Genomic DNA, 8,962 nt, shown 5'->3' on the forward strand with positions numbered 1-8,962 from the left:
CACAGCACTGTGTAAATGGTATGTAGTGGAGGATGTTGGTGAAGCAGGTGGGATCCAGAATCAGCCTGGTAGGTTCGAATCCCAGCTCTGGTGGCTCAGGCTGTGTGGTCCTGAGCAAGTTCCTTAACCAACTCTGCACCTTGTATGATAGAGAAAATAATAATACCTAAGGTAATACCTAAGCCTCCCGTGAAGATGAAATTAGCTAATTCCTGTGAAATGTTTTGCATGGTGCCTGCTGCTTTAATATGTGCTCAACAAATTGTAGCTCTTTTAAAATAATTATTCATGGGAAATTACAGGCAGTGGAGAAAGCCCTTCAGTCACTGTGAGGGTCACACAATCGTAGATGCCTCTCATAAATATACTGTGTGAAAGGTCTGTACTAAATGCATTGTGTACATTTAATGGTCTCTAGGATACACGGCAACTGCGGCTTATTCCACAGGCAAACATGGCCGCGTGGTGATTCTGCTCCAGAGCCCGTTCAGTCATCCCTGGGGGACATCCTCTCCCTGGGTCAAGTCCATCTTAACCCCCCAGCAAGCTCTTTGCGGTAGGAATAAAAATTCAGGCCATCTCATTAGAAATAAACCAGGACAGGAAGGGCAAGAATTGGGAGTTATACGCAAGCTGGGAATCAAGCAGTTAAAAGGTCAGAAAGTAAAGCACAGGTTTTGATATAGATAGATCCTACAGGCTTTGAACTTTAAAATCCTTGCATAAGGTTTCACTATAAGCAAGTGTACTCTAAAGGGATTCACCACACAGATAACGCGTACGGGAACTCAGTCAGCACCCGGAATTTTAAAAATGCAATTAAACTTGGTGCAGACCCACAGAGCCTTGCCAAACTCTGCTTTAAATAACAATTTAGAGAATCACAAACTTCAATTACTTTTGGCAATGTCTTAGTTTTTCATGAGGCACTATAGGTTATTAAATGTCACAGCTATTTAGCTTGCTAATGAATAGTTTATCCTACATTCAATTAGGCTGGTTTTCCCTCCTTTTTTTTTTTTCTTTCTCTCTCTCCCTCTCTCTCTCCCTCTCTCTCTCTCTCTCTCTCTCTCTCTCTCTCTCTCTCTCTCTCTTTCTCTTTCTCTTTCTCTCTTTCTTTTCGTTTCAGCCCACTCAAAGAATTGATGATAATTAAGGGAAAGCTGTCAGGGGGCCAGGTTTTTCATGCAAGATATCTTTATGGTTCTAGGGTTACCTAGGGTAGAAATCTGGTTTCATCTTATAAACTTAATATCTATCTTCCAAATCAATAGTGGCTACCATAATGACGATAATAGTAAAAAAAATATGGCAGTTGTATGCTCTACGTAACATCATTCAAACCACTGTGAATGTTTCACATCTTTCTCTTAATACCTTTGTATAGTAGGCAAGGAGCAGCTTTATTTTTCTTTTTAAAGTCAGTGAGGCAAAGGAGGTTAAATGAATGTTCTCAGAGTAGAAACTTCATCACGAATAAAGCAGAACAAAGCATGAACGGTTAATGTAATGTTCATGCCATCAGGCGATCCAGTTCCCTGGTCTGTCGGTCTATCTGTCTGTCTTTGTCTCTCGCTCTCGTGATTGAAGAATCGAGAGATCAGTGGATGCTTAGTAGCACAATTTTCCCCATATTTCTAATCTCCATATGACTGATGTCTGATCAGTTGGGTAGCAGTCCCTTCCAGATCTGTGATGGTGCTTGTTTATTTCATAGCCCCACCTCAGGGGAGATTATGGCCCCAAAGATTATTGACAGTCACAGAGGATGTCAGAATTAGACAAAGACCCATATGCAATTCAGCATAAGTGTACTTGTGATATGTATTGCAGGAAAGGCAAAATTAAGCTCGTTGATAACAAAACACCTAAAGTTAAGGAAAAGAGGCCAATTTAAAAGCCCTTAAGCATCTAGCAGCTCATCCTGCAGCTCTAAAGGGAGACCAAACTTTGGAGTTCTGATGCGCAACCAGGCCAATTTAATTTTTTAATCTAGTTAGCGTATGCTGTGTCCTAGGCACTAAGGTTAAGTGTGGGGAAAAGAGAAAGATGAGTAAGATACAGTCCACTCCTTTGCAGAGGTGTGTCATGGGTTTCCCCCCAACGCTACCCCAACTCGGGCCAGGTACCTCATATGTGTGAGAGCTCGGTCACGTTAAGGGCAAACTTGTCCTTGCCGTTATTAAAAAGAAAGATCCAGAGAAAGAAGAGGCCCAGCTGTTGAGCCGAGGGCCTTGATCCTTCTACACAGAGGGGCTTTGAGGGATGACTTCGGCTCCTACATGTCTCAACCATCCCTTCTTCCTCCAACTCCCATGCCACACATCTCCTGACTAAATTGGTTCCAGTATTGGCTCCCGTAGAGCAGAAGGGACAACGTGACAGCCCGAAACTTGTCTCCACGTTGGGGGCCTTCTGGATTCTGACGCTGTGTTTATGCCTCTCTCCTTACTCTCACTATGTGTCCCAGTCACGCCCCTATCTCTGGGATGGGAACCACCTGTCCAGACCCTGAGGCATTCTTCCTTCTGGCATCTGACTAGCCACTTGGCCCGGACGCCACTTATCATCGTAATCAGAGTCCAGTCAGTAAACCTCAGGCCACCTCTGGGTCCTGGCATATGTCCGCCCCTCTGACACCTCCTCATCCTGGCCTGAAGCTCACAGCAGCTCCCTCCCGTGTCTGGTCTGATTAAAACATAGCTAATATTTATTAAGCACTGACTCATTGCATGTTTTTTTTTATTTTGCGGTACGCGGGCCTCTCACTGTTGTGGCCTCTCCCGTTGCGGAGCACAGGCTCCGGACGCGCAGGCTCAGCGGCCATGGCTCACGGGCCTAGCCGCTGTGCGGCACGTGGGATCTTCCCGGACCGGGGCATGAGCCCGCGTCCCCTACATCGGCAGGCGGACTCTCAACCACTGCGCCACCAGAGAAGCCCAATTGTCCCCTTTTTCTGAAGGAAACTTAAGCACAGAGACATTAAATCATTTCTCCAAGGCTCTCAGCCACAGAACCTCCAGCAGCCTATACTGAAGTTCCTTTAAGAAAAATAGCTCCAAGATGATCGGCTAGAACCCTCATGGCCATAAATCCAGAATGCTAACTGGTCCCCATCCTGCCAACACTTCTTTTTCTTAAAACCTTAACTTCCTAATATGATGGGACGAGAAAATGTGGTCTTGGGCCATTCCCTGCCTCTCCACTTTTAGGCGACCCCATTCTCCACCCTCCCCCTTCCTAAGGGGGTCCCATTGCCACCACTTTTCCTAACTCTGCTGCCGCAGGCCTTCAGCTGTTCATTTTATCACTAATGGATCGGCCCCCCTCGTAAGGTTTCCAAATAGAGGCCTGGCCCGCCAGATCGTAAAGGTTAGGCCCACGTATTCCAGAGGGCTGTATCAGATGAGGAATTCTATTAGAAAGCTTTGCATCTGGAGTTTTCTAATGGTGACTCCAGGCAAAAAAAATTAAAATTAAACCAACAACCAACAAGCCTTCCCTCCACCCCCCACTCCCACCCTCGCCATTCCTGCTTTCCCCACAGCAAGATTTCTGATTTGGTTAAATCAAATTCATTAATAAGCAAGGGGGAAAAGCACTCCAGGCAGTTTACCCTTCAAAATGTAACCTGGTAAAACATTTTGTGGTTACGAGCATTCTGAAAATAAAGCATTTTCTCTCGGTGCTTTGTGATTTCTCATGATCAAAAATTTTCTGATACACGCAGGAAATGCTATGGAGATGGTCAAACCTGAGACCATGGCGCTGTCAGCCTTCTTTATGGTAATGGTAACATGCTTGAAAGTGTGAAATCGGGAGCGACCATTTACTTGGACCTCCTCTGCTGTCAGCCACCTTATTTTTCCCACCTCTAAGTATTCCCAGGGGTGTGTGTGAGCGATCCTTGATTCCCTTACATGGATCAAATTCTCTTATGTGTACCAAATTTGTCCAGCTTTTCCCTCCCTCCATTTCTCCCTCTTCCCTCTCTCTCGCTCTCTCTCTCTCTCTCTCTCTCTCACACACACACACACGCACACGCACACGCACACGCACACGCACACTGCTCCCTGGGATGGGGATGAAGTTAGAGAAAGAACCCAACAAAGAAGTGGTTTTAAGGTCCCTATAAGGTCATAGCTGTCTGGGCCCTGGCTGGAAACAGGGCTTGGCAGGAGAGGACAGAGGGGCCTTCTTTGCAGGGGGTTCCCAACCTGTCTTTGTCTGAAAACCGGGCCCTGGGCCAGCCGCAACCCAGTGGATTGCTGCTCCTGGCCTCCAGCCCAGTGATGGATCTGACTGTCATTTCCCTACCCCCAGTGAGGGGGGAGGCCAGCTAAGAAGAGGGTGAAGAGGAGGAAGCAGAGCTGGGTCTGGGAAAAGGTAGGAGGGGCGACACTGGAGGAAAGACTCAGCTGGGGGGGGGCGGTGTGGAAGCCTCCCAGGGCCCCTCTTGTCAGTCCCTGCTCCCCTGTTGGAATCCATTATGAAAAATCAGGGAAAGGAATGACTCCATCAGAGGGAAAATCTTGTACTCAGGCAGCAAGAGGAAAGGCAGAAAGTCTGTTGCTCCATCACTTCTAACAATGAGACGCTGGTAAGCAGCAATCGTATTAAGTTTAAAAACTTCCTGAAAAAGGAAGTCCACAATATTCTTTGGGAATGAACTCCGTGGCTAAACGCTCCTCACAAGCAAGACATTCTTCTTTACGTGCAACTTAAATCCAGAGACAAACCCCCCTGTATTTAAAATATGTTGCCACAGGCAGGGAAATAAGGTTCACGACATTTAGAAGCAGACAAAAAGGACAGCTTCTGTGAACTTAAGAAAAAAAGTATAGCTATAAGGATTCATCTGTTTGGATTGCTTTTTTCCCTTCAAAATCTTTACATTTGGCTATCGTCTGTGAATGTATTTCTCTAAATTAAATGGAAGGCACATCAGAAACGTAAACATTCTGACAGATCCTCTAGTCCAATTCCCCTTACCTTATTTTTTTTTAATTTTTAAAAATCTATTTATTATTTTTGGCTGTGTTGGGTCTTCGTTGCTGCACGTGGGCTTTCTCTAGTTGTGGTGAGCGGGGCCTACTCTTCCTTGCGGTGTGCTGGTGGCTTCTCTTGTTGTGGAGCACGGGCTCTAGAGCACATGGGCTTCAGTAGATGCAGTGTGTGGGCTCGGTAGTTGTGGCTCGCGGGCTCTAGAGTGCAGGCTCAGTAGTTGCAGCACACAGGCTTAGTTGCTCCATGGCATGTGGGATCTTACCGCACCAGGGCTCCAAACCATGTCCCCTGCATTGGCAGGTGGATTCTTAACCACTGCATCACCAGGAAAGCCCTCCCCTTACCTTACTGATGAGGAAATAGAGATCCAGCGAGGTCTAGTGACTAGCCCAAGGTCACACAGGTAGAAGGACTGGAGAAAGGACTTGAGACAAAGCAGGCTTTCTCTCTTTCTCGCTCTGGTTCTCCACCAAGTGGTGCCATGCCTTCCCTGGCTTTCTCTGCTTCAGTCTAACTTGAAAACTAACTTTAAGCAATATAGGTGTATATGTATTCCTTTCCATGACATCACCTCATATATTCTATCTGGTTATTCATCTGTTATTCACCTGTATCTGTCTCACTAAACAAAACTGCATGAAATAATGATACATGTCTCTCCTATTCTCTGTTGAATCCTTAAGATCCAGAAAAATGACTGGACTATAGTTGGTCCCCAACAATCTTTGTGAGTGATATATTAGTGAGAGAGTGATAATAACATCAGTGTTGACATAATAAAGTCAGAAAAAATAATCACCTGGTAGATTGCAAAGAAGTTGGAAATGCCATCAGAAACCATGTTTTGATTCCATCAATTTACCCCTTTGAAGTGGGTGGTACGTACTGGTGCTTGTAGAAGAAATCTTAATGCATATCCCTAAGAAGACAGTGATGGTCAGGAGAAAAGCCCGGTAGTTGTTCAGAAGCCCATTTCCTCTTTAATAGGCAGGAATATTTCAGAGTCCACCACGAGATGACTGACATCATCAACTAAACGGGAAGCCCACACCGATGCCAAAGAAAAGCCCTACCTGGTGAACCCAGAAGCTGGGAATCTCTCCTGTGTTCGGAGGTCCTGCTCCACAGTCATGTCTGCCTTTAGGCATACAGCCTCCCAGACTTCTCCAATCTGGCGTTTCCACTAGTGCCATGGCTGGGAGTCATGAACGCTGTTCACCTAAGATTTCCAATTCCGCCTTCCAGGCACATGGCCCAGTGCTCTTCTTGGTGCTTTAGTAGCAGGGCAGAGTCACGTGACCCATTCTAGACAATGAGTTTTGAGAAGAGCTTTTAGTTGCTGGTTCCAGACACTCCAGAGCTCTCTTTCCATTTGTAAAGCAATGAAAAAATGTTCATGGAAGTAGCTGTTCCCTTAGCCTGGGTCCCTGAGTGAGGAGACGCAGAGCAGGGCCCTGCAGTGAACATGGAACAAAAGCAAGGGAAAACTTTCCTTATTCGAAGCACTGGGATTTGGGGGTTGTCACATAGCATAACCTAGCCTGACAGATGCAATGTGTGAGGTAATCTCAGGGGTGGTAATGACTGTGACATATCATAATATTGCATCCTGTGAAGAGAAAGTTATTCCCTTTTCAAATCTCTTCCAGTTATTCAGATGAGTCGGAGAGAAGCCTTGATCAGAGGCTGATATGTTTTTTAACATCTCTCCTACTGTTGCCCACCTTCCTTTTTAACTGAGAGCAAAACTTGGGCTCCGGATATCTGGCTAGAATTTAATTCTGTTGTTTTGTTTTCATAGTTTATTTCATAGTGATCTCTATTTAGGGAACATGATATGGTGTTTTTCAATTTATGGAATGGTACAAAATAATATAACTGTCATTTCTACAGTGCTTACCATGTGACAGGTCTACTTAAAGTTTTTGGCATGTCATCACCTATTCAGTCCTCAGAAGAATTCTATGAAGTAGTTACCATTATTATCTCCACTTTACAGATGAGAAAACCAAGGCACAAAGGTTCAAGAAGCAGCCCAAGTTCCCCCACTTAGTGACAGAGCCAAAATTAGACTCTAGAAGTCTGTTTCCACAATTTGTACTCTGTGAGTTGATTTTTTTTTTTTAAAGAGAGAGATTTCCCTTATTGTTCAATTGGTATGCGCCCATAGCAAAAATTATGACAGTGGTACACAAATGATGGTGCTTCGGGAACCTCCCCTTTGCCAGCCAGGAGATTTGCTTTGCCTTCTTGCCACGGACTGACCTCTTAGCAAATTCTCCCACCTGCATTCCTGTTCAGGCCATAGGGCACTGCCTTGCTTCCTGCCCAGAATGTATAAGCCTCGCTCAGGAACTCAGGGCAATAGTTTTCTTTGTGACCATGGAAGAAAAATGGATTTGTGAGAGTTTGAAGGAAGATAGAGAAGGGGCCATAGATGATCAGAGGGGAGGGAGTGAGGGAGGGAGTGACCATTTGTGTCTGAAGCTTTTATCTGCAGAAATATCCTCCTTCCAGAAGCACTGGAGCTCTTGGCAGCCACCCAACAGATGGATTCGGTTCTTGCCATCCCATACACAGTGCCAACTAGCCCCAGCTGCTCCCAGGGCCTCTCCATTCAGAAGGCTTAAAGGAGACACCCGATTACAATCCAGTGATTAGAAAGAGGTTTTTCTGTGTGTTTCCTTTTAAGGTTTTCAAACCTTGGGGGATAGCTTGTCCAGACAACTTTAATTTTTTTATAACAAGGAAATTTCTTAAAAATGTCTCCTTGAAACTTACTTAGCATGGAGCATTCCAGTTTCTTTGTGTGGTGGGTTGCTAACGTTATCAGAAAGCTTTTTTTTTCGACATTACTGTGGCTTAAGACAAATATTCCAGAAAGAAAAAAAACCTTTAGGGACCAATGGATTTGAAAGAAGGCCTTTCCTCAGTCAGGGTGTGCTCACCCCGGCTCCCTCTAATAGGGCAGAACAAGCCTCCCTGATTCTCTCCAGTCCTCAGTCCATTTTGTTCTTGCCACATTTTTTATGTCTCTGCTGCCTAAGCACATGGAAATAAGGCTAGCAGTGGAGAAACCACAAGAGAGGCTCAGGTTCATGTGTCATTTAATGCAGCGTAATTGGTGGTGGCAGTTCGGGGTGGGAAATCTATATTCATTATTGGTTAAAAGTAGGAAGCTTGAGTGAACAGGCTGGGTTCTCTCAGCCTTGTTACTTAGATTATCGTTTCCTGACGGTGACTCCAGTGAATCTTACGTAATACAATTGCGCCCGTCAGCCAAGGAGACAATATTAGTTTCATGTTCAGACACTTTGTTATTGTTCCTTTAAATAACTGGAGATTACTGAAACACTGCTCCTCTTTGCCAATATTAAGAAAATGTACATCTTTAGGCAATAGATGGCAGTGTTTCCACAGATTTTAATATCACAGTGACTCTTAAAGGACTCCTGGCGCTCAGCTGCCTTGTAGCTCGCCGTGATCGTATAGTGGTTAGTACTCTGCGTTGTGGCCGCAGCAACCTCGGTTCGAATCCGAGTCACGGCAGGAGAAGAGAAGGCTTTTGGAAGAGAATAGCGCAGGTCCCAAGCTGTAACCCATCCAACAACATTTTGCAACCAGGCATAGAATAATAAAAATCAATAAAACAGAAACTGCCACAAATATTTTAAACTTTAGAGAGATGACATATGCAGAGTGGCTTCATTAATGCCCGAATCCTGTTGCAAGCGTGTTGTATGTGGGTTATTTTATTTGCCTTGACGGATAATATGATAAAACTGGAGTGTAGTGGACATGTAATTATTATTAATTACAACTACTTAAGCTCTGCTTTGAGCAGACTCGTCAAGTCTGCTTGCTTTTGAGCCTTGCCAGGGCTGTACAGTAATAACAACCCTGAATTATTTGGAAAGATGTCAGCGGGAGATGTGGAAATCCTGTTTAACCAGGC

General features: G+C 45.0%; 1 non-coding gene across 1 annotated transcript; it reads left to right on the forward strand.

Annotated features, from left to right (window-relative positions):
- The first annotated feature begins 8,484 nt into the window (after positions 1-8,484).
- TRNAH-GUG (transfer RNA histidin (anticodon GUG)) lies at positions 8,485-8,556 on the forward strand. The gene has a single exon. It is a non-coding gene; the product is annotated as a tRNA-His (tRNA).
- Positions 8,557-8,962: the final 406 nt, after the last annotated feature.

This window comes from Delphinapterus leucas, chromosome 6, assembly GCF_059928025.1.
Source record: "Delphinapterus leucas isolate spDelLeu-1000000601 "Yukka" chromosome 6, BTC_Dleu_Yukka2, whole genome shotgun sequence".
In the NCBI taxonomy this organism is placed as follows: Eukaryota; Metazoa; Chordata; class Mammalia; order Artiodactyla; family Monodontidae; genus Delphinapterus; species Delphinapterus leucas.